The following is a 27,285-nucleotide window of genomic DNA, read 5'->3' as shown; positions in this document are numbered from 1 at the left end:
GGTGAGTTAAAGCTGGGGTAATTTATGGCGGATTGCAGTCAGGCAGTGTATTTAGAAGGACACTCCAAAACTACGGCAGGAAACTGGCCTTTAAATGGTTCTCATCCCAGCAGCGCCTGTCTTTCCTGCTATTGGTTGGATTTCCCCCACCTCTTGCTATTTATTTTTAAAAAAATTATTAGTGCCTGTTCATGGAGCCGAGTAATGGATGACCTAGAGGCATCCGAATTCAACTGCGCCGTAGGCTTTGACCACATTTAATGCCATTCTCTTCTTTTCCCCCTGAGACAAAAATAAGCATTTTTTTATTATTTAGAATATTTAAAAAATAATTTAAGTTGAGAAAATTACATATTGAGTGTTTTGCCTGCATAGATGTTTGTATACCACAGTGGGTGCCTGCTACCTGCAGAGGCCAGAAGAGGATGTCAGAGTTTCTGGAACTGGAGTTAAAGGTGATTGTGAGCCACCACATGGGTGCTGGGAACTGAATTCAGGTCACCTGAAAGAGCAGAAGTGTTCTTAACTGCTAAGCCATCTCTCAGGGCTCCTGGGCCATTAGATTCTTTTCTCCTTTCTTCTCCTTCTCCTTCTCCTTCTCCTTCTCCTTCTCCTTCTCCTTCTCCTTCTCCTTCTCCTTCTCCTTCTCCTTCTCCTTCTCCTTCTCCTTCTCCTTCTCCTTCTCCTTCTCCTCCTCCTCCTCCTCCTCCTCCTCCTTCTTCTTCCTCTTCTTCTTTTCCTTCTCCTCCTCCTCCACTTCCTCCTCCTTTTCCTTTCTCCTTCTCCTTCTTTCTCCTCCTCTTCCTCCTTCTCTTCCTCCTCCTCCTCCATCGTCATCATCATCCTCTCCTCCTCCTTCTTCTCTCTCTCCCACTCCTCCTCCAATGGTTACATAGTGAAACAACATGATATGCTATGAAGTTTGTATCTTTTAAAACAATGAGTTCTTTGAGATCCCTTTCCCTTCTCTACTCACCCAACTTTGTGTCCTCTTAAGTTTTTTAGATGCCTTAATTCCAATCTGCACTGCCCATACACTCTCACATCTGGTGCCTTGTCAGGGCTAAGAACCTGTGTCTTGATTGGTCACAGGCCCTGGGAAGACTCTCCTGTTACTAGTCCACTCCATGACAATGGTATTAAACTGATGCGTAATGACCAACTGTTATGCCCACAGATGAGTGCAGTTATCCATTCTCACCAGAGAAGCTTCGTTTTGCAGTGGCCGGCCAGGCATGCAGAAACCCAGGACTGGTCACTGTGTAGAGAATAAAACAGCGTGGGGTTCTTAGCAATAAATAGGACATCTCTGGGACACCTTCTCCCCATAAGGCTCAGGAACCATTAAGGGAGCAGAAAGACTGTAAGACCTTTGTTCCTCAAGTCTCAGTTTGTCCAACCTCAAGTCTGCTCTTGACTTCAGTGGAACTGGGCTGGGGAAGCTGGGAGACCCCTTTCTCTCAGGTGCTGACAGTGTGATTTCCAGGCCCTGGGGTAAAGTCGGTGGGAACCACTGCCCATGCACACCTCTCATAGTTATTCTCTTCTAAGTTTTGAAAGGTTTTATTCTTTTCGCACTACTAGGGATAGACTCCAGGAGGTTGTCAGACTGAACAGTTAGCTGCTAGGCTGTGGAGGCACATGCCAGTCTGTCCCTCAGTGGAGATTCTAGGCAAGTGCTCCACCACTAAGCCACACCTCCAGCCCCTCACTGGGGGATTCTAGGCAGGGGCTCTACTGTGGAGGCATATCCAGCCCCTCACTAGGTGATTGTAGGCAAGTGGTTTATTTATAAGCCACACCCCAACCCCTTAGTGCTCTATCAGAAGAGCATATACCCAACCTAAGCTTCTTAACTTGTTTAAAGGGGGATGCCATATATAAAAATGGAAAGAAAGAAAGAAAAAAAAAAGAATAACACTGCAGTTTCCTAGACATATTTGTAGTAGGAAAAAGTGCAGCCCAGGGAGTATCTGCATTGAAATGTTTGAAAAATGACCGAGAAGGATATTTATTTATCTGTAAAAGCAAACCCATGCCCGTCCACGTGTTTCATTCTCCTTAGGAATCCCGTCTGTTTGTTTATCTGTTAACTTGGCCTTCACGCATCCCCACATTCATTTATGTATTTAATGGGTGGGGCTTTGCTTTTCAACTTCCATAGTAGAAAACATCGCGTTTTATTGGAAGTTTCTTTTTTTTTAAACTTTTTTTTTTTTTTTTTGGTTTTTTTTTTTTCGAGACAGGGTTTCTCTGTGTAGCCCTGGCTGTCCTGACACTCACTTTGTAGACCAGGCTGGCCTCGAACTCAGAAATCCACCTGCCTCTGCCTCCCGAGTGCTGGGACTAAAGGCGTGCGCCACCACGCCCGGCTTATTGGAAGTTTCTTTGGGCGGGGGTGGTTTTGGCATTTCTAGTCTAACTGCACACTGGTTGTTTTCTGAGGTGGAGAAAGAGGAGGCAGAAGAGGGTGGTGGTGAGGCCGGAGGAGGTTAGATTAGTATATAGAGTGCACAGTACACAATAAGAGCAAAGGCACAGCTAGCCACTGTGAGGAGGGAGGAAGACCACCAGAGCCCCAAAGGGTCGAGAAGGACTTCACAATTCGGATGAGCTTTGGGTACCAGAATGAGTTCTTAATAGGCGCAGGACATGTTGCAGGGAACCCTACAAGACTAAATGACTCTGAGCAAAGGATAATCTCTGGTCACATCTGATTGAAGTCAGGTGTGGCACGGCTGATTTCTTTGAAGGATACCCATCTGTCCCCACACACAATACATCCCGCGCCGGGCCGAGACTGTCAAGGCCAGAGCCAGGTGCCTGGGCTACGCGTATCCTTCTCCATCAGTCATACTGCAGGGAGCAGACAATTAATTCTGGAGCAAAATTGAAAGTCAGAGGCAGAGTCTAAAAGAACAGAATGACAATAATAAAGTACCCCAGCCTCGCATTAATCTCCCTCACTTCAGGCCTGTCACAGCCGGCCTGGCTGTGACTAATGCCAAGCTTTGCATACAGTGGTCACAGACACGAGCAGCGTGCTCCCTTTACAGCGCCCGCGATGCGCTTTGTTGGGTTTTTGACTCCTGTAGAATAGTCGAAAAAATCATTGCCGCTGGTCATAGGTAAGGGGAAAGAGTTCCTCCATCATGTAGAGGCGACGGATGCCTGGACATCACTTCTGCCACAAGAGCCGCTAAAGTCAGCCTCTCTCTCTCTCTCTCTCTCTCTCTCTCTCTCTCTCTCTCTCTCTCTCTCTCTCTCTCTCTCTCCATCTCTCCCTCCCTCTCCCTTTCTTTCTCTTCTTCTCACTGCCCTCCACTCTCCCTTCCTTTCTCCTCCTCCCTTCCTTACCCCTCTCTCTTTATTTATTCCTTCTTTTCTGTTTCTATCATTTGAGCTGTTACCCAGACTGCTCCCTGCCCTTTGCAACTTGTAATCCTTCTGAAAAAGCCCCCTGAGTGTGTACCATGATGCCCCGTTTAATGGTTACCTCTTAGAGACCGAATTTTATAATCCATCAAATTTCCTGCTGAGCATAGAGGGAGGAGGAGAATATGATTTTAGTCTGGACCCCAAACATAAGTTGGAGGAAGTACAAAAGGAATGGGTAGGTGAAAATATCCAGGGTTATGGCTAAGGTGGATGTGATGGGTTGGGCCTGGAAAAGAAGCTACCCATGCAGCCAAGAAGAGATATGTCTGGGGTAGAAGACATAAAAGAAAGCAGCACAGGTCCTCCACAGCTCTAGGCCACCTCTCAAAGGCTGGCCTCTGTATGGATTGAGAAAGCAGATGGCACAGGCCATTTTTACAGATCTATGCTGCAAGGCATACTGCTGCAGCCACACCGCAGGATGGCTTAGATTGACAGGTGCTGGTGTGCTGGGCCCTCCCTGTTAGCCCTTCACTCACATCTTCTGCCTTGCTCTGTCCTTGATACCCTAACAGAATGGTGTCACCATAGACTGGATAGAACAAGAGTATGTCAGCCACTGGCATTAGTTTGTATCTTGAGACTCTTAACTGTGCCCTCCCCACTGCTTCTGTCCATTTCTCTACACTTCATATGTGTGCTGGCCTATGTGGCTCTGGAGGGCATAGCAAAGAGCAAGTTCCCCATTTTTACTTTGTTTCTTACCCTCCTTTGGTTTGGTCTGAAGAACATTCCCCATGCCCGTTCTTGCAGTACCCACCTCTCTGTAGCCCTCAACATCCCACAGTGATGTTGGTAAATTGGTTTGGCTTTGTATTGGTTTGAATGTGAACATTTCCCATAGACTCAGGTATTTGACTCCTTGGTCGGCAGTTGGTTGCACTGTTTGGGGAAGTTTAGGAGGTGTAGCATTGTTGTGGGGAGAGTAACACTATGTGCAGGCTTTGAGTCTCAGAAGCCCCCTCTCCCTCCAGTTTACTCTCCCTGCCTAACAGCTGTAGTTCAGGATAGGAGCTCTTAGCCTCCCTTTCCTACCACTGTACCTACCAGTTGCTGCCACACCTTCCTGCCACAAAGGATTTTTAGCTTTCTGGAACCATAAGCCCAAATCAACTCCTTCTTCCATGAGTTGCTTTTGGTCATCGTGGTCCATCACAGTAACAGAAAAGCAACTAACACATGTTTGCTTTTCCTTGACAGGCCTTGCTCCATAGGATTGAAACTCACAATCCTTCTGCCTCAGCTCTTGAGTGCTAGGGTGGATAGGTCTGCTGCCAGTGTGACCTAAGGAGGATATGTTTAAGGCTGTGTTTGTCGAAGCCAATTCCCCATTGGTACATTGTACCTTTCTACCACTCACGTAACTGTAACTGGTAGGTGGACATTTCACACACTTGGCATGTGTGATCAAAGTCAAACCCCAGCGTTTGCCAGCGCATGCCATGACTCCCTGCAGTTAAATGTCCAAGACACCTTCCTCAGACTTCTTTGAATCGAGGAGACCTTCTTGGCACGTGTATTTGTTTCATGTGGATGACCGATTATTTAACCCGTTTTCCTGGCCAAAGAGCCACACTGTGTTCCAGGGAGGAATGCCAAAACTGTTCGAGCTCAAAACCAGCAGAGAGCAGTGTACAGTTTTAGACCAGGACCTACAAAGCCTACTATGAGATCAAGTTTTAACCTCACTCCTCATTTGCTGTGCAACCCTGAGAAAACTGTTCGCCTTCTCTGTCTCTTCTCATCTCTGGGTGGTAGATTGGGTGCCATCTGTTCCTTTAAGTGCTACCTCCCTTGCTGTTTGTGACTGTCTGCGCTTGTCAGTCTGTCTTTCCTCTCTTTCCATTTTTGCATTCCCTTGCCTAGCTGGCTGAGCCTACTTTTTTAAAAAAATTATTTTAAAACTTCCTTTTACTTTGTTCTATTTTGATGAGTAAGGGTATTTTGTCTGCATGAATATCTGGGTACCATATATGTGCCTGGTGCATATAAAGTCCAGAAAAGGGCGCTGGATCCCCTGGAAGTAGAATTACAGATGGTTGTGAGCCACCATGTGGGTGCTGGGAAATGAATGCAGACTCTGCAAGAGCAGCCAATGTTCTTTAAATACTGAGTGATCTCTCCAGCCCTGGGACCGACTTGTTAGAATGGAGATGTTGGACAGCCAGGGTGTAGTGAGCCAAGGAGAGAAAGAGCGTTTCCTTGCTGGAGCCAGGCACCCCCACACACCACCTTCTGTCCACAGATCCATTAACATTGTGAAAGGCTTTGATGGACATCCGGGAATTGTGCAACATCGATTTCATTGTCATCTTTTTTTTTGCACAAGCAGTAAGTAGGGTAACATTTTAGGTGCAGAGTAATTATTCCCGAAAATCAAGACATCAGAATCAAGTTTATAGTTAGCAGCTCGACATTTTGACAGGGGATGTGCGTGGGTCCTAGGGATGCCTGGAAAGGTTGAAGTGTTCCATGCAGGCATGAGGGAGGTGCAAAAAACGACACAGCACAGCAGTTTGTGGGGGCTGCAGACATTCTGGGTGGGCTCTCACATGCTCTGACCTCATGGAGGAACTTCCAATAGCTTCTCACATCTTTCCAGAGTCCAATTAATAGCACCCACTCAGCTCCTGGAACCCTGAGTCTTCATTTGCTCACACAGAAGCTGAACATGGAGACCCAGAGACTCTATCCTCCATTCCATCCCATTCTAGGGTCAGCAGATGGCAGGGCAGGTAAGAGACACTATCAGGGATGGATTCTGGATTCTCTGGAGTGTGGCTCCTTTTTACTTAAACAAGATCCAAAGGGAATGCTTTGTGTAGAGGGGCTTCCCTTTGCTGCTGGTTAGAGACTAGTTGTGGATGTTGCACAGTGATTATAAGAGAGAGTGCTCCGGGTGTACTAGGGAGACCTTCATCTGGCTGACATCTTTGATTGCATCAGGTCCTCTGAGTTTGCCCCTGAGCTTGTGTTTCCATGCTGGGACGGAGCTTCTGTGACTAAGTGGGAAGACTTGAGCACAGTCTCTAAGCACAGTTCTTCAGTGTGCATAGACTTTTCCTGCCTAGAGGGAAATCTACCAATCCACCAACTTAGGGGGATTATAATTGTTGCCACCCATATGAGGGTTCTGTGTCTGTAGATTTTTACTAATGTTGCTGGCTAGCTTTATGGTGACACAAGCTGTAGTCATCCGAACCTTAAGCGAGAAGATGCCTCCATAAAATGGGTAGGCAAACCCATAGGGTGTTTTCTTAGTGATGATGTATGTAGGAGAGCTCAGTCCATTGAGGGTGGGGCCAGTCTTGGGCTGCTGATTCTGGCTTCCATATTTATGTGTTTTAAAAAGCCAAGCTTAGCAAGCCAGTAAAGGCCACCCCTCCATGGCCTCTGCATCAGTTCCTGCCTTCAAGTTCCTGCCCTGTTTGAGTTATTACCCTAACGTCCTTCAATGATGGACTATGATGTGGAAGTATAAGCCAAGCAAACCCTTTCCTCCCCAATCTGCTTTGGTCATAGTATTTATCACAGCAATAGAAACCCTGAGCAAGATGCTAATGAAGGTAGAAAATATTTAAAAATCATTACATCCCTATTAAACATGTATATACCATTTTCTTTTTCATCATTCTTTTTGTTATTTTGTCTTTTTTTTTTTTTTCAGAGTTGAGGACCGAACCCAGGGCCTTGCACTTGCTAGGTGAGTGCTCTACCACTGAGCTAAATCCCCAACCCCTTTTTCATCATTCTTAAATGGTGCAATATAACAATGACGTAAGTACATACATCTACAGTGTATTTGGCATGTAAGTGATTTAGAGGAGATTTAAAGTCAATAGGAAGACATATGTAGGTGGTATACACAAATACACACTGTGTGTCTTAGGGTTTTACTGCTGTGAACAGACACCATGACCAAGACAGCATTTAATTGAGCCTGGCTTACAGATTCAGAGGTTCAGTCCATTGTCATCAAGGCAGGAACATGGCAGCATCCAGGCAGGCATGGTGCAGAAGGAACTGAGAGTCCTACGTGTTCATCTGAAGGCTGCTAGCAGAATACTGGCTTCCAGGTACCTAGGATGAGGGACTTATAGCCCATGCCCACAATAACACACCTACTCCAAGAAGGCCACACCTACTCCAACAGGGCCACATCTTCTAACAGTGCCACTCCCTGGACAGAGCATATACAAAACATCATACCAAGTAACTTTGTGGAAATGTATTTTTTCTTCCCTTATTGACCTTCATTTTAAAAATATGTTTTTATTTTTTGAGAATCTCATATGTGAATATTGTATTTACGTCATTTCTCCCTCCCCTTATGAAGTTTGATCCCTCCAGTGTCCTCCTATTCCCTTTCGAATTCATAGCCTGTCTTTCTTTATTACACACACACACACACACACACACACACACACACACACACACACACACACACACACTTTTATACATATAGATTTAGGTATAATCCTACTGAGTTCATTTCTTCCTCATTTACTGATGTTCATATGTGTTTAGGGTTGATCTCTTGGGACTGGATGACCTGTCAAGAGGCTCACCCCTGGAGAAGACTGATTCTTCCTCTTTCAGCAGCCATGAATTTCCTGTAGTTCTTCATCTGGGTGTGGAACCTTGTGAAGATTACCACACTCATGCTGGCACATCTACTGGTATTGTTATTACTCAGTTTGGCTGACCATATTGTTGAGATATACTGGGTGCAGCTTTCATGACATTCACAGAAGATGCTATCTTGCAGCAGACACTCTGTCTTCTGGCTCTCATACCTTTCATTCTCAATGTTCCCTGAGCCTTAGGTGTAGGGATTGCAGCGTAGCTCATGTTGGGCGTATGTGTATATAATGTGTTAGACTGGGAATGGGGACCGTCAGTTCTCTATATTGTAACCATTTGTGGTTGATGTAGTATTCCCTGCCCTCTGCAAAAAGAAGCTTCATTGATAAGGGGCGGTGGCCACACTTAGCAGGAAAGTTGCACATGAACAGAATATCTGGACTTTACCTAAAGATCTTGACATTGGTCTTTACAGGGGAAAGTCGCGTGGAATGAGAGGTTATTGGGGTGTTAGTGAATTTCTAATTGGTATGACAAATATACTTGAGCAAAGAATTTTAAGGCAGGAAGAGTTTAGTTTGGCTTATAGTTTGAGGGTATTGTCTGTCACTAAAGGCAGTGTCATAGCAGTGGGAGCATGAGGCAGACAGCCACATTGGGTTCCCAGTCAGAAAGCAGAGAGCTGGACCCTGCTACTAAATTCACGTCCTCCTTTTTGTTCAGCCTGAGACTCCAGTCCATGTCAGAGTGCTGCCTGCGTTTGGAGTGGGTGTCCCTAGTTTACTCTAATCTAGCAACTCCTTCACAGACATGTGAACACTGGAAAAACATGGAGGTTTTCCTCCTAGATTGTTCTAGATCTTGTCAAGCTGACAGCCAATACCTATTATCCCTTTTGTCAACCTAACACTCCAACATGCCACTCTTAAGTCATAACCTTCTAATCTTTGTTCCATAGCTAAATGATTATTTCATAATATAAAATTCACTCACTCTAACTTCAAAAGTCCTACAGTCTTTTTCAGTTCCAACACACAAAAGTCCAAATTTCAAGTCTTTGGGGAGAATCAAAGCAATGTATTAACTGTGAACTTCCGTATGCAAAAGACCACAATAAAAATTCTTACTCTCGCAAAGAGGGATGGGGTGAGTCAAGGGACTGTGGTACAAAAAAAGAAATCTGAAAACACGTTAGGGCAAAAATGACATCCTGCAGCTTCATGTCCAGCATCTGGGACTCACGATGGAGTTGTCTGGGCTCCAGAGGGCTTGGTTAGTCCTTCTTCTCCATCTCTGCTGCCAGTAGAATAGGTTTGTTCTTGGCTGGATTCTAATCTATGTCTGAAGCTTTCCATGGTGGATGTCTTGTGGTCTTGGCATCTCTAACATCTAAGGTCTCTGTTGATTCTTGGGCTTCATACTCCTAGTTTCACATAGTCCTCTGGTGGAGCCCTGTTGTAGGCAGTCCATACCTGCCATATATTGTCTACCTTCAATAGATTTCTGGAGCCTTTGTGCAATCTCCATGGCCCACTCACTCTTCCTTATTTTATGTCTTCAATACCAGTATCATGTGGACTACATTGCCAAGTGCTGTTACAATATCAAGATGTAACTGGAGGCCCCTGGACCACAGTGTCAGTGGCTTATAGGAGGATCTGGGGAAGACACTAGGGAATACTTCCTCAGGTAGCCATTTATGAGTGGGGTACTCCTCACACTTTAGGCTATCTTCTTTTAAATTATTTTGTGTTTTCATACATTGGAACCTCCCATGGGTGGGCTCTGACTCAGGGAATCTTTCTGACTGTCCTAGCATAGACTATGAGGGATCCGATTCAGGACATCTTCTGACTGTCCTAGTGCAGACCATGACACTTCTCTATGACAACCACAGCTTCATTTGTAACTTTCAATCCAGTCATGGACTTTACTCACTGGGCTTCATGTTTTTCCTATCTTTACTTTCTCTCTCACTGTAGACCTGGATGATAACCATGAGCAGTGGTCATGACACAGTCTGAACATTCCCCCATCTTTAGATTTCTTCCACCAAACAAATTAATTCATTACTGTTGAGTTCAGTTTCATCGAATGAAACATTGCCAGACTGTATGTAACATAATGCCCTGGGCCCAGTTCTTTGTATAGATTCTTTTCTCCTCTGAAACCTTAAGATCTTCAAGTAGAGACGGTATTTTTCTTAGCATTCTGGCCTCCCAAACTCACACTAGAATGTTTCTTTAAGCTCCATTTTTCAGGGTTCTATGGATTTTCTGTCCCAGAGTTCCAAAGTCTTCTACACTCTTTCTAAATACCAGTTCCAAACCCTTAAGAATCACACGGTCAGGCTTGTCACAGCAAGAGCTCAACATTCTGGCATCAATTCTCTGTATTAGTTTCTTAGTTAGTTTATTGTTTCTGGGTTAAAATCCCTGGTAAAAGTGAGCTAAAGGAAGAAGGGGCTAAAGGAAGAGGGTTCAGAGCATCATCAAAGGGGGCTCATGGCAGCAGGAACATGTGAGGTAGCTGGTCACATCCTTTACTTCGTCGGGAAGGAGAGGGGGAGGGAAGTTGGTGGTAGTCAACTTCTTAATTTTAATTCAGCCTGGGTTTTCAACCCAAGGGATGGCACTGTCTACATTTATATTGGGTCTGCCTCACTCAATTAACTGGGTCTAGAAACTCCCTCACAGTCATGCCTTGGTGTTTCTACCATGGGTCTGCCAAGGTGACAGTTTTAACCACCACAGCTGCCACTTGTTTTTCTTGGCCACCTTTTGTGTTTTCTGCAATCGTCTGTGCTAGTTACAGATTTGTTTGTTTGTTTGTTTGTTTGTTTTTTTTTTGGGGGGGGGTGAGGGGCGGGGAGAGTCTGGCCTTTCTTGTACAGGGACAGGAAACCATACATTAGAGGGGTAGCTGTTAGCTTCTTGTCCTTCTTGTCCAAGGATAGGTTATCATATATTAGAGAGGTAGCTGTTAGCACTGTAAAAAATTCTGCATGAGTGAAACACTCATTTAATATCATATCAAGCAAAAGCATCATCCTGAAAATGAGTTCCTTTACCCAATTCCCGTGACTAAGCCAGTCATCTCAGAATCTCCCTTCTCAGTAGAGAACTGTACGTTACCTTATCCTTTAGTGATGGTGGAAAGAGAGGCCCTCAGCAGATGAAGGCACCTTCCACTCAGCTTGTTCGCAGGGCTTCTGCAAACAGCAGCAGGGAGCAGAAACTGGAGCTCACCTTTGGGCTTTGCCATGATTAGGGGTTGCTCTGTCTCTGAAGACATTTCAGCCTCATCTCCTCTGAACCTTTGCACCTGACCTTCTGATCTAGAAGGATCCTTTCTTCCTACCATGTCTTGGCTTGAGCATTTTGATTTTAATTAGTTTTTTAAACTCATGAAATTGTGTGTGTGTGCAGGTACATGCAAATGTGTGCATGCACATGTGCATTTAGGTTCCACAGATGAGAAAGAGAGAATGTGTGCTATTTTCCCTTCCCATTATCCTCTCTTGTTTTTCACATGTGGCTTTACTTTTCACAATAGCTAAGATGTGGACCAGCCTAGATACCCCTCAACAGAATGGATAAGGGAAGGCTTGCCATGGTTTTTTTTGTTGTTGTTGTTATTTGTTGTTGTCTGTAAAGATGGAGTAAACTCTGCCCTTTGCTAGGAAATGGGCACAGTGACATCGCTGTGATAAGCCAGACTCAGAGTGACAAATACCACATGCATTCTCATCTCAGGCATCTGTTCCTACAGCACGCTTTATCTGTTTGTCCATTCCCAGGGTTCTGAGTGCTCTCCAGACTTTGCTCTGAAGACCTCTCTTGAATTCTCAGGTAATCACAGTTGGTCTCTGTATTCACAGGTGGATTATCTGTTGATTCAATCAAGCTTAGATGCAAACACTATGTCAGTTGCATCCATACTTAACAAGCCCATCATCTTTTCTTGTCATTATTCCATAAGCCATGCAGAATAGCAATAATTCACATATCATGCACATTGCATTATGTGTTATAAGAAATTTAGAGATGATTTAATTATATAGAAAGATGGGGATAGAGTATGAGGAATGTATATTCCATATAAGGGTCTTGGCACCCTCATTCTACTGGCCTTAGGGGTATTAAAGTCAAGTCTTTGATGGTTGTCTTTGATTTTTTTCAGCTTAACAGCACCTAAAAAGGTAATCATAGTGAGGAATTATATAGACCAGTTTAGCTTGTGGACATGTCTGGGGGGGGGGTTGGTTTAACAGTTACTTAATGTAGGAAGACTCAGCTCACAGTGGGCAGCACCATTCCCTAGGCAATGAGGCCTGCAGAGTATTAGAGAGAAGAAAGCCAGCTGAGAGCAAGCAAGGGAAGATGTGTTGACTTGTTCTTTGTTTTTGATTGTGGATGTGAGGTGATGATCTAACTGCTTGGTTTTCTGCCTTGATTTCCTCAAATGATGGACTTTAATTAGGGACTGTGAGCCAAATAAACTCTTTCCTTTCTATGTTGCTTTTGTCAGAATATTTTATCACACTAACAAAAATGAAACCAGAATACTTTATATAGAGGGAGAGGGTGGATTATATTTGACATGCCTGAGTTGAGCAAACTTGAGTGTAGACGTGAACAACAATGTGCACAGGGATCCTCTTCTAGAGTCTTTTATCCCACTTCATGGATTCTAAGAAGCTGCAAATGCCTACTTTTGAAGTGCTTCATTTTTAGACAGAATTTCATTATATGGCCTATGGTCAACCTGAAGCCCATGACCCTCCTGCATCAGCCTCTGGAATAGCTTGGATTCTAATCTGGCTGACATCTTCAAGAATAGTAAGCGTCATTATTTTTATTATCAGTGTTAAAGCTAAGGATGAAGCTCAGTGGTAGAACCCCTGCATGCTTGACGTGCTTGGCCAAATCCCTAGTACTGTAAAAATAAACAAATAAACAAGCAAACAAATAAGGAAATCAGAAATAAGATGTCATCGAGGGTTTAAAGTGAACCAAGGACACCCCATGGCAGTCTATTGCACAGCAGGCACTTGTGGGGTTTTGTTACTCTTCCATACTCAGGCTCTGCAGTTTAGCCCCAGCATTTCTCAACCAGAAGCTGCTCTTCTTCCTGCATAACAAACAGGAAGGAGAGGATTCCCTTGGCTCAGGTATTGCCCTTAGGTTCTCTTGAGTGGCACAAGAACTGCCCCCAACCCCTGTCAATGTGGCTATCTTAGTTTCTTTCCAATGCTAATGGGGGGTGGCTTCTGAGAGAAGAGGACCTGTGGACTCCCATGTGTCCTCTGTGCATAGTGTATGCAGACACAGGGAAATAAACCAGCTAGTCTCCTTTGACCTAAACTACCACCAGTGTGGATTCATTCATTTTATTAGTATTTTATCTCACACATTTCTCATGACTGTTATACTTTCTGCCATCGATTGTCAATATTTAGAACTTCTCAATGCAGCGTGACTGGCTAGACTTTAATCCCCACTCTGTCAGTGGCTGTACCCGTGACCCGAAGCAATGCCCTCCCCCTACCCCAGCCTCGGATTCACCTCTGTAAATGAGGAAACTACCAGCCCCTGTTTCTTTGGATGTTTCTGATGTTAAATAGGGTACCTCATGTGTGTGAGATTTCATGAATGTGACAGATGTTTGGTGGAGTAGCATACCTCAGCACTGACTTCAAGGCCTAGGTTTGAGAGATCTCCTATTGCTGTTTGTACAACTTGACCTTAGGAGAGTATTTCTGGCATGTGAGGGTGAGCTCCCCAGTGGTTTTTTGTGTCTTGACTTTCTCAAAAAGCTTTTGAGGAAGACTTGGCCCAGAGTCTTCTCTGAATGCAAGCCCCCTTTCAGGCATCCATCTTCCAGAGCCGTGGGAAAGCGAAGCCAGACCATTCCAAATGAGACACCTCATGGTTATTCTTCTCCCTTTTGGCAAAACACAAAACACCACCACCCTTTCCCCCGTCTCCTTTTGTGCCACCGCAAACATTGCCATGGTTTTGGCGGGAAGGGGAAGTTATTTTGTGTATGTGTGAACCAGCATTTTGATAGACAGGATAAGTTGCAATCCAATTCTAAACTATAGATTTTTCAAGCAGATTGATGTAACAAATTGTTAGCAAATAGCAGTTTGCAATTTGATGCTAATTAGACATAAGGCAAATATGTGCCATGACAAATTAGCAGCGAACCATACTGCAGAGGATTAGCAAGAGCTGGCACAGCTCGCCCGGCTTCGCACACCTCCCCACCACCGTCACCGTTGGGGCCTGAGCCAGCCTCGCCTCTCAGGGAGTGGGTGCTGGGAGACCAAGAGAATCCCAGATGATGCTAAGAGATGTTCTTCACCTCCTGTTTCCACCTGAGCCCACTGCTGCTCGGCACGTGCTGCCTGGAGATTAGCAAAAGGTTCTAGAAGTTCGTAGACCATGCATAGATCTGTATAAAAATAGGAAACAATTCTAGAGACGTTAGGGAGCAAAAGAAAAGCACTAGAAAAGAATAAGGAAAATTCCACTCAGTGACATCACTGGTGATTTTATATTCCCTCATGGAACTTCTGCATCTGTGAGGAGTATAAATATAGTTTATTTTTTAAAATATTTTACTTGAAAATTTCTAATGTTTGTAAAATGTATTATGGGTATATCTACCTGCCATGACCTCCCTGCAACCCCTCCCCCCATGCTGTCCACTTCATGATCCTGCTGACTTCACAGCCTCCTCTTTTGATTGTTATTAGTAACCTACTGAGTTCAGCCAGGGTTGTCCACATGTGGCACAGGGTCCTGTGGCCATCCACAGGGGCAAGGACTTTGAGCCAGCAGCCACAAGCGTGCAATGGAGAGTGATTGGCTTTCTGCTGTATAAGTCCCATGCATAAGCCAAGCTACAGTGAGCTGATGACCTGAGCATCATTTTGCATCATTTCACAACCCTTACATCCTCTGTCTTCCTTTCCTTGGAGGTTCTCTGGACCATGAATTACAAGAAATTGCTAGCAATCAGGGTTCTCAACTTGTGGGTCTTGACCCTTTAATAGGAATCACCTAAGACCACTGGAAATATCAAGTATTACATTATGATTCATAACAGTAGCAAAATTGCAGTTATGAAGTAGCAACAAAGATACTTTTATGGGTGGGGGTCACCACAAGTGAGGAATTGTATTAAAGGGTCACAGCATTGGGAAGGTTGAGAACCACTGATGTAGATGATCCATCCCCAGCTGTCTATGCAGAGTTATTTTATACATAACGTGACCCACCCCTTCACTTCTTTTCACATGCTGTGTATTACTTCAATACCATGAAAAGAGCCATATATTTTACTAAAGAACCACACAGTGTTTTTTTCCTTCTATTAATTCACCCATTAGTTTTGTTAACTGCATTCCTTCCTTATGAACGTGGAGACTGTGTATAGGTTTCTGCAGTCATAGTAAGCTCTGCGATACTAAGGCAGGCTTGAGAATTCATCTCTGCCCACACGCGACTCTTTCCTGGAAGATCAGGGCCCATGCCGGAAGTTCCCTTGGAGTCAGTGCGGAAGTTCCTGTGGAGGTTTCTCTCTTTTGGAGTCTCCATTTTGGATCCTCCACCAATTCCACGCTCTTTAATGTTTTGCTAATTAGAAGGTGGGAACCACTTGTTGAGGATCACTTATTTCTTTACAGGTGGGTCACTTTCAAGGAAGCTCCCATCACTCCCTACTTGGGTGAGTTTCATGCTCTTATACAAAGCCTGTAAGTCGTTCATAGGATTCTATTCATGCCCACAATTTCTTTGCTAAGTGTCTGTAGTTATAGAGATCTTCATGAGATCTTATAACTGTGAATTGTTGGGACATGAAGCTCTGGTGTGGCTTTGCAGGTTAATCCTTCTACACCTGCTTGAACCTTTCCCCAGGGAGTTGAGTGTGGGTCTTAGAGCTGTGGGCCCTGAGGGAGACTGGGCAAAGTGCTGCCTAACCTTAGGGTGCCAACAGGATGACACTAGGTTCCAACCTCATGAACCTTGAGCTTGGGAAAGCTCCTTAATTCTCAGTCTTTGTTTCCAAGAGGAAAGTTGGGAGCTCTGCATGGATCTATCTCTTTGAATGAACATGGCAGGGCTATGCTAAATGGAGAAGAGTGCACGTGTGCTGTGGTTAATTCTCTATACAGATATAAGGTGGGGTCCATGTGCATACCACAGGGGCTTATGAGGAAGGTAGCATCATTAGTGACATCAACAAGTCTGTGTCTGTCAGTGCTCATTGGTCAAGTCCTCTAACTGACCATTATTTCACTTTGGAAAAATGACTCATTTTTAATGTCTTGTTGCTCAACCACTTGTCAGCTTTTGTTGACACATCTAAGAGAGGTCCAGATAAACTTCTGAGGTATGCGATCACATTGCTGTCTAAGTAACAACCCTTTATCTCCTCCTTTCCAGAATGTTGATCTGTGTCCCTTTTTCTTGACTCATTGCTTTGGATGCACTTTCAGCCAAAGGACAAGTCAGAATGCTGACAAGAGGCCTTGCTAAGACTCTGTCCCTGCCAGGGGATGAGGTAAATGCTTCTTACTACTGTTAAATGTGAGTTCTGACCATTTTTAATCATGTAAAATATTTAGTATTGTATTCTTATTACTCTATTCATGCATTTAAAAATTCAGAATCTCTATCAGATTTTATCAGACATCTTTACACACTATGGATAATGTGGGTAATTTTGTTTCTTTTCTCATATTTGATAGTCTATGCTGTATTTCTTTTTCTGAGTGTTGAATTAGCTTTCCTTACCTTAATTAAAACAGACTCAATGATGGATTATTTTCTTAGTTTGTTGATTTATTTATTCATCTATCTATCTATCTATCTATCTATCTATCTATCTATCTATCATCTATCTATCTATCTATCTATCTATCTATCTATCTATCTATCTATCATGTATCCATCATCTATTTCTCTATCTCTCTATCTTCTCTCTACCTATCATCTGTCTGTCTGTATGTCTGTCTGCCTGTCAATCAATCAAGAGAGAGTTTTGCTATACATTTTAGGCTGACCTGGTACTTATTCCATAACCCAGTCTGGATTGCAACTTGCCATCTTTCTGCCTCCCCTTCCTGAGTGGCTTATAAACACGAGTCACCACGCCTGGCTGCTAAGTGGAATAGAATTCAGGGTATTTTTTTTGTTGAAGCATGGTAGGCAGAACAACTAAAGAATCAAAGCTGTGAGAATGCAGAAGCTTCTGAATGTTTACTGAGCCATTGGTCGCAACAGATTTTTGTGAGAGAGTAGTGAGGTGTGACATGGGAAAAATAAATCAAGATTGGGAGTTTAGCACCCTGTGTCCTGTACCAAGGAGGTGAGTTCTGGACATGTGGGTAGATGATGCTTAAAGCTGAAGGAGATGGCAATCTCAGGAGCATAGAAGCAAGAAGAGAAAGGTGTGGTTAGGTCTTGGGAAAAATTCTAGATGTCTTAATTCACAGATGGGGCACCTATCAGATGGAGTAGCAGCAGGGAACCCAGCCTAAAGAAGAGCTTGACAAGACAGCCAGTGTGGTGAAGTGATAGAGGAAACAGGGTTGGGATTGGCTGCTTGTAGGACTGGATGGAGCAGATTTCAGATGGGTCAAATGAGCCAAACCATAAAGAAGATAGTGGTAGACAGTGAACATGAAGGGCATCTCGTCACAGGTATCACTAACATGATCATCCCTACAGTTGTTCACCTCCAAATTGGTGACAGATGCCCCAGAAGTTTTCTGAAATAACTCAGGCGTAGTAAGATGTCATGTGACTGGAGGAATACAGGCAATTGTGGAAGGGAAACCAATGAAGTAGAAAAACAGCAGGAAGCAGCTCAGGAAAGCCATGTTTAATTTCTTTCTTAAGCCCCCTCTGGGGGAATTCTCTGGACAGTTTTGAGAATGATCAATAATGAGTGTTGCCATGAATTTATTTTCCTTGCAAATCTTTATTTAAACAGGATGTAATAGGCTGTATCCTGCCAGTCCTCTGGGCAGTGTGGGACACGTGGGGTTTGGAGAGTTGGTTATTATCAGAGAATATCCCTTCTGTGCATGATGCAGAGGCCAATCTCTGGCTGCTGTGAGGTTGGAAGGATGACACCATGACCAGCTAGAGCATCCAGCAGGAGAATCATTTGTGTTAATGAGAGTTCAATAGTTATGCTCATGAATGCTTTCCTTAAAACCCAACATAATATATGATATATAACCCTATTGTAATATTTTTTAAAGATTTCTTTTTATTCAAATCTCTCTGTGTGGGATATGCACATGTGAATGTGCATGCTCATGGAGGCCAGACAAGGGCATAAGAGCCCCTGGAATGGAGTTACAAGCAGTTGTGATCCTCCCAGTGTGGGTGTTGAGAACTGGACTTGAGTCCTCTGCAAGACCAATATGTGCTCCTAATTACTAAGCCATCTCTCCAGCCCTTCTCCATCATAATATTATTATTTTTTGTTTTCAATTATTATTTAGGTAAGGGCAAGGGTAGGGTTCATGTTGCCAGCTGGAAATCCTGAAGTCAGGCAGAATCCCAATAGGTCTTATGGCAGTCACTGGAATACAACACTGGGCAATGTCATTGTCATGACAGATGACTTTGGTTTTTTGTTCCTAGAGATATGCACACAGGAATGTGTCACTGAACCTCACCTTCAACACATGTGCCTTGGAATGAAAGAGTGGAAGGAGCTGGGGATTTGTGGATGTGTTCTTGTTTTCCAATCATATGACGGGTCTCTTCACAAAGCACCTGAATAGTTGTTTCCAGGATTAGAATTGAACTTCCACATTAGTCAGCAGAGAACACCTTTCTTGCCAAGTTACTAAGTTTCAAGTCTTGGAGACTCATTGACATTGCTATGAAGTGGTATGTCTAAGACATATTTGTCTTGTTGTCGTAGAATCCTGTCAATGAGAGTCAAAATGTCATCATGTGCTTTGCCGTTTATGAGCTATGAAATTCTCAGTCACTATAACTGTGGTGAGTCTTAGGAATTTAAGATGATAAGTTCCTTGTGGACTCTGGAACAGGTCATCCACATACTACACTATCATTCGTTCAGTAGCTGTAGGCTCTGTTGTGATGCCACCTTCTATTTTTGATAGCTCTATTCTCCTCTCTCTCCTCATTTCTTTCCTTTTTTTCCTCCTTCCTTCCCTGCCTCGCTCCCTCCCTCCTCCCCTCCCCTCCCTCCATCTTCTTAAGTGAAATCATGTAGGAATTTATTGGTTTCATTGATATTTTCAAGGAACAGGGTTTGGTTCTGTTTTGGTCCACAGAACCAACTTTAGTTTCAGTTATAACTCTATTGAATTTATATTTATTATTTGTATTTTGTATTTATTTTCTCCTGTTTTCTCCCAGAATAGCATATTCTTTTCTTCTACCTTTTTTTTGTGGTGAAAACACCCATGACTGGCATTGGACATTACTTTTTTCTATATTGGCATGTGGCTTTGTAAATTTACTTCTAGTTCCTGCTTTATTTGTAACCCTCACAGTCTAATATGAAGTTTATCCTGTTCAAAATAGTTGTCTCTCTCTTCAGTTTAAAATATCTTCTAACTTCTAATAAGATAACTTAACCTTAACCCCATTTGTGACTGTAAATGTAAAGTGTTGCTGAGGTATTCTCATAAATTTCTAAAACTACTCTGAAAAATCTCTGCCTTCTAATTTGAGTGTTTAGGCCATTTATGATTAATATTATCAATACAATGATGTTCAAATTTACCATTTTTACAATTACTTTCTATTTATTCCATCTACTCTTTATTTACCTTGTACTCTGTCTATATTTATAATGGTTAAATATACTTTGAGTTCATTTTATTTCCTTGGTTGGTTCATTAGCTATAACTCTGCACTGTTACCTTAGTAAGTATTTAAGGGGTGACAATATGTCTGTAATCTATCACTGTCTACCTTCCTTATTGTCCTACAGTTTATATAGCAAAGAACACTGTAACCACTTCACCTTTTTTTTTCTAGCCATTTTGCTACTGTATGATATATTTTACTCATAACATTTTATGTATGTTGTAAACTCTGTGTCTTAGTTACTGCTTTGTTGATGTAAGAGATATAACGAAAGCAGCTTATAAGCATTTAATAGTGGCCTTGCTTAGAGTTTCAGTGGGCTAATCATGACCACCATGGCAAGGAGAATGTTGATACAAGAGTAGACATGACATTGGAACAGTAGCTTGGTGCTTGCCTCCTGAAGCTCAGGCAGAGAGGCATGCACATACACACACACACACACACACACACACACACACACACACACAGAGAGAGAGAGAGAGAGAGATACAGGGACAGAGAGACAGAGACAAAGACAGAGAAACATAGAGTGGTTTTTGACCTCAGAGTCCACCCTCACTGACACACTTCCTCCTACAAAGCTATGTCTCTTAGTCCTTCCTAATCAGTTCCATCAGCTAGGGACCAAACATTCGAATATATGAGCCTATGGAGTCTGTTCTCATTCAAATCATCAAACCCTGTGATAAGTTATTTTGTTAAAAAATATCAATTATATTCTAAAATATTTATAAAATTAGAAAGATAAACATTTTATCTTTAGGGTATTTTTATCATTCCCATCCTCATTCTTTTGTGTGGATCTTTCCTGAATGTCTAAAAGGCTTTTATTTCACCCTCAATTTTCAAGGTAGTTTCACTGGGTATAGAACTAACAGGTTTTTTTTCCTTCTAGCTATTAAATTTTTCATACTATCTCCACATAATCACACATACTACATTTTTGGAACGGCTTTTGGGAATTTGTTACTATTTTGTCTATTTTTTCAATGCACAATGTATGATATTCTTTAGTTGGGTTTAAGAACATCTTCATTGATTTAAGAAATTTTATTATCTTGTATTTTGCTCATTTTTTCTGTGTGCTTCTTTTTCATATGTAAATTGTGTTTTTTCTTTGGTTTTATGCCTTTATTATTAGTCAGTATTTATTTTTTAAAATAATGAGTTTTATGATAACATTTTAAAACAGGTATAGATTGTACTTTGTTCATATTCTTATCCTTGTATACACTTGAATTTATTTAATGTCTGGGTATACATTTTCCCACATATTAGAAATATCTTAGCCTCTGTTCCCTTGATATTTTCCCTGTTCTTCTTCCTTTTGAAATTCCAATATTATTGTGATTAGGCATTTCTCACTCTTCAATAAATGGTTTTAAATATTTTTTATTCCCACTTTATTCTGAACAGCACCTTATTCTTCCTTATTCTAACCAACTTCAATCATGCTTTCTCCCTTATACATTGTGGTTTTCAACTTTAGACTTATTTTTTAGAAATTATCTTGGAATAAAGAGACCACTTAGTGGGTAAATGCTGTACAAAGGTGAGGGCATGAATTTGGATCCTGAGAACCTATATTAAGTTAGACATGGCAGCTAGCAATTCTAGAGCTCTTACAGTGAAGTGAGATTACAAGAGAATCCTAGGAGGCTCATGGGTCCGATGGCCTAGAATACACAGTGGCAAGAAACAACCTGTCTACAACAATGGAAAATGAATAGTACCATGCACATGCTGTGGCTCTTATGTGTCCATGCTCCTCATAATCCCTCCTCCCTCCCCCTCCCCCTCCCCTTCCCCTCCCTTCCCCTCCCCCCTCTCCCTCTCCCCCTCTCCCTCTCCCTTTCCGCACCTCTCTCTGTCACACACACACATACACACACACACACACCATACATAGTTACTCTTTTAAGTGGATATAACATTAAATGGATGCTTAATGACATATTTTAGCCCTATAGAGTAGTACATCAATCAATATTAATCAGAGAAGCTTCTGTTTGCAGAAGATGAAAATTAACACAGAGACTCACAAACTGATTAAGGAGCAGAAGATAAAAGACTGTGAAATTCTACCCCCCCACACACATAACCTAGACTCAGGGGGGCATTGTGGAAGATGAAGGGGTTGTAATAGAGGGTGACAAATGTGAACAAGGAGACAGTGCCTTCTGGACACAACAGGGCAACTGCACATATGAACACACATTGTATGGCAGCTTGCACATGCCCTGCACAAGCTCAAGCCAGACAAAATCTCAACACAGACAGGAAAGTGGGAATGAAGTTCACACCTAGATAAGGAGCTATTGGCAGTTGATAGCTGCTGGGAAAGGGAGACCCAGTTTTTGTTAAAGGTGTGGCCTCTATAGGTCCTCCACCCTCCAGTGAAAGCCACACATTCAAGAGCACATGTACTTGATAGATTTTTTTTAAAAGAGGACACAAAGTTGAGCAAGCAGGGAAGGGAATGTATCTGAGGGTCAGAGGAGGGGATGACCGTAAGCTAAGTACATTGTGTGAAATTCTTCAAGCACTAATAAAAATGAGAAAAAGATTGGGAGACTTATCCCTGATGTTATACTTCCAAAGTGCAATGGTATTATTAAAATGTGTGAGGGGGCAATTAAAATGGGTGAATATGTAAAGTTAAATTGATAATAAATACATCTGAAATGTTAAAGCACGTGAAATCTCTCGCGAGTGTCCTTAGCACACTGAACTGGAGCATGTGGAATGGATTCATCATAACTACCTTAGCATCCTCGCCTGTAGCTTCGTCAAGGAGCCCAGAAGCTCCACCGGCGTGACAGCTCCAGGGCCGAGTGATGCGCTCAGTCCTCCACCCTATTAAGAAGCTTCTCTTCCATGGTGCTGTGAATTCAGACATCTAGGTAGAATCGAATCACCTCTGACAGTTCTTACATACAGGATCTTCCTGGTATTTTCCCCCGACTGGATAATTTCTCCACACAAATGGAATTATTATTAGCACCGAGCTGAGGTACTGAGGAGAACCTTGCCAGATCTCCAGAATTTTTGGTGTGCTATTTGAAGCTTGTCTCTTTGAGTTATGAAGCTCAGTTTGAGCCCTCTTCCATTGTACCAAGGCCTGAGAATCTTCCTAGAAGTAACTTTAAGGTATTACAGCAGGGACTGGAAAGATGGCTCTGCTCTTCCAGAGGTCCTGAGTTCAATTCCCAGCCGTCACATTGTAGCTTGCAACCATCTGTAATGAGATCTGGTGACCTCTTCTGGTGTGTCTGAAGACAGCTACAGTGTACTCATATATATATAATAAATAAATAGTTCTTTTAAAAAGAGGTATAATAGCAGGAATCTCACTGACTTCACTCTCTTGGAAAGTCCTCTCCCACCCCAAGCTGCTGGCTTTGTAGGATCTTGAATCCATACTACACACACATTTCCTCCAGTTTTTAAGGTGACAGAGCAAATCCATTTCCCATTGCTTTATCAATATCTGAAACGGAAGCTACTTTCATCTCTCCCTACTTTCCTCCCTCCCCCCTGCCGCGCGCGCGTGTGTGTGTGTGTGTGTGTGTGTGTGTGTGTGTGTGTGTGTGTGTGTTTACATATGCATGTGCTGGCCTGAGGTATATGTCAGGCATCTTCCTCTATCAGTCTTCATCTTATGTTTTGAGGCAGGGTCTCTTCCTAAACACAGAACTCATCTTTTCCATTCAGCTATGCTTGCTGGGCAGTAAGCTCCAAGGATCCTCTTGTCTCTGCACCCTCTCCCCATGCTGTGTTTGCAGGTACACATTGCCATGATCCATTTTTTACATCAGTTGCTGGGGATCAGAACTCAAGTCCTCAGGCCTGCACAGCAAACACTTACTCACGAGCTATTTCTCTGTCCTCTATGCCCATTCTTTAAAAGGTCATTTTAGCAGATCTATAAGACCAGTTAGTGGCTGTCCCCTGTTAGTGCTGAGTATCCAAACCTGTCATGAAAGAGACAAGGGTTCAGTGCCCTGGTGGCAAGGCTGTGTTCTAGTCTTAGTGCTATGGCTACAGCTTACTGGGGAGGGCACCAGCTTGGTATACAAGTTGAGAACTATTTTCTTCTGACATTTAAATTTATCTTTAAATTTTATCTTTCCCTTTTTCCTTGGTTTGTATTATAGTTAAACTCATATATAAGATTAAATATGAAATTACCTATCTGTCATGAAATTTTAATAGCAAAAGTATATTTTTTGAAGTGTGTGGTATGAAGGGGCTACATTGACCTCTTTTTATTGTACACATCATCTCTTTAATGTATGGTATTTTGGGAGATATTGGTTAAAAATTCACCTCTGTGAATTTCACGGGTGAACTTTGGTTTTCGCTGGTGACCTTTGGTGTTCAATGGTGACCTTTGGACTTGCCGCTTGGGACCTTAATTGTGTCAACGTTCAGTTTTTACCTCTTCTTGCTGTGTTGGGGGAGGGTTATCATGAAGGCTGTTGGATTTGGTCAGTGGCTCTTTATGCATTCATGGAGGGGAGCTTACGTTGTTTTCCTTCTTTCTTTCTTTGAAATAAAATATTTATGTGTATATGTGCACTTCTCGGAGCTTGGATGTGTAAGTGCCCACAAAAGCCAGAAGAGGGCTCCAAATCCCCCTGAAAACTGTAGTTACTGACAGTTGTGAGCTGCCATGTGGGAGCTAGGAATCAAACCCTGAGAGTAGCCAGTGCTCTTACTGGCTGAGCGAGCCATCTCTCCAGCCCCTGTTGTTCTTATAGAGGTGCACATTTTCTGTATGTGTGCTCTCTCTATTCCTGAAGTGTCCATTTCCATGGCTCTGCATTCATTTTCACTCTATTCCCTTCAACGTTCCATCGTTATTTGGGTGAAGTGTAGATAACTCCAGGAGGAACCTGGAGACAGGAACCAAAGCAGTGACCATGGAGGAACACTGCTTTCTGGATTATTACTAATGGCCCATTCATTGGGTTTTCTACTATCTAATAGCACCTGCTCAGAGGAGGCAGCACCCATAGTGAGCTTAGCCATTTGATGTGGATGCTGGGAACTAAACCTGGGTTCTCCGCTAGAGCAGCAAGAGCTGTTTCTACAGCTTCATAATTTTTGTTTTACATAAATTCCAGATCCTCTGAAAAGAAAACACAACTAAATCTGGTACTTGGTATAAATGGTCCCAGACACATACTGGGAATGACTGGGAGCTTTATTTTTACACAGAGTTCAGTAGCTCTGAAGTGTCTCTCTTAATTCCAAGTGGTGTCTAGAAAGTGACAAGTGTCTAGGGATGTTGGCAACTCTATCAAGAGGCATCATTCAGCCAGTGGACACTGTTGTGTTAGGGAGTGTGTTTCACTTTAAGCTGGAGTGAACAAATGCTTTGTGTGGAAGGTGCGGTAAGCTCTAGAAAGAGGGGGCGTGCAAACACAGGAAAGGAGCAATGTAGCCCACATGGATGTTATGTTTATGTTATTACTTACAACAGCTTCTCCCAGGTAAAATGTATACCACCCAGGGCATCTGAGTCTTCTGTGTTTCTTTTCCTTCTCTCTCTCTCTCTCTCTCTCTCTCTCTCTCTCTCTCTCTCTCTCTCTCTTGATATTTTCTTTGCTTACATTTCAAATGTTATCCCCTTTCCTCGTTTCCCCATGGAAAAACACCCTCCCCCATCCCCCTGCTTACCAACCCACTCCCACACTGGGGCATAGAGCCTTCATAGGACAAAGGACCTGTCCACCCCATTGATGTCTGCATGTGGCACATGTGTCCTTATTACAAGTTGGAACATCTTCAGGAGGGATATAGCTGGATCTTCCGGTAGTACTGTGCCCAAATTTCTGAGGAAACTCCAGACTGATTTCCAGAGTGGTTGTACCAGCTTGCAATCCCACCAACAATGGAGGAGTGTTCCTCTTTCTTCACATCCTCCCCAGCATCTGCTGTCACCTGAATTTTTGATCTTAGCCATTCTGACTGGTGTGAGGTGGAATCTCAGGGTTGTTTTGATTTGCATTTCCCTGATGATTAAGGATGTTGAACATTTTTTTCAGGTGCTTCTCAGCCATTCGATATTCCTCAGTTGAGAATTTTTGTTTAGCTATGTATCCCATTTTTAATAGGGTTATTTGTTTCTCTGGAGTCTAACTTCTTGAGTTCTTTGTATATACTGGATATTAGCCCTCTATTGGATATAGGATTGGTAAAGATCTTTCCCCAATCTGTTGGTTCCTGTTTTGTCTTATTGACAGTGTCCTTTAACTTACAGAAGCTTTGCGATTTTATGAGGTCCCATTTGTCGATTCTTGCTCTTACATCACAAGCCATTAGTGTTCTCTGTTCAGGAATTTTCCCCCTGTGCCCCTATGTTCAAGGCTCTTCCCCACTTTCTCTTCTATCAGTTTCAGTGTATCTGGTTTTATGTGAAGGTCCTTGATCTACTTGGACGTGAGCTTTGTACAAGGAGATAAGAAAGGACCGATTTGCCTTCTTCTACATGCTAACTGCCAGTTGAGCCAGCACCATTTGTTGAAAATGCTGTCTTTTTTTCCACCGGATGCAATCAGTGGCCCGTCTATTCACATTGAAAATTGGAGCTGAGCTGCTTACATTCACCAACCCATCTCTGCATTAATCCACAGGACAGCCACCACACACTGTGTTTCAGGAGCTACTGAGTAAGTAAGGAATTCCAAGAGGGAGCCAAAGAAGAGAGGCTGTAGGGGAGGGAGAGGTGCTGAGAAACTGTCACCTGAAAAGTCTCTGGATGGAGAGTGGGTCTTAGAGGAGCAGAAAGAACCAGGTTACCAGAAAGCAGTGGGCAGAAGGACAGGCAATGAGGTGAGGTCCCCAAGCACCTGATGCTAAATGACAAAAATGCTTGACAAGAGCAACTTAAGGAAGGAAGGAAAGGTATATCTTGACTCAGGGTTTAAGAAAGATGTCTTTCTTCAAGTCATGGGGCAGGTGTGTGAGGTATCTGGTCACATTGTATCTACAGTTAGGAAACGGAGAGGGAAGAGGAAGTGGGCTGAGTTATAAAACTAGAAGGCCCACCACAAGTAACACACTTCCTCTGGCTAACTGCCACCTAGAGGTCCCACAGACTTCACCAACTGCCCCACCACCTGGTACCAAATGTTCAAAGCCAGGAGCTTAGGGTTGGGGACAGCATCAAACCTCAACACTGAGAGTGAAGGAAAGCCATGAGAGTCACAAACAGAGAGGAAGCATTGGCCATTTTGTAAGGATAGAATTTTTTCCTTTGGGACAATTTTAGATGTAGAGAAAATTTGACAAGGCAGTCAAGACTGAGAGTTCTTATATAACCAGATTCCCCTATGAATAGCACCTTGCATTGCTATGAGATTGCATTTGTTATAGT

The sequence above is a fragment of the Mus caroli genome, unplaced genomic scaffold, assembly GCF_978045245.1.
Source record: "Mus caroli unplaced genomic scaffold, Mus_caroli_1 scaffold_8, whole genome shotgun sequence".
In the NCBI taxonomy this organism is placed as follows: domain Eukaryota; kingdom Metazoa; phylum Chordata; class Mammalia; order Rodentia; family Muridae; genus Mus; species Mus caroli.
The sequence above is the reverse complement of the archived record's forward strand: the minus strand, read 5'-3'. Positions refer to the sequence as shown.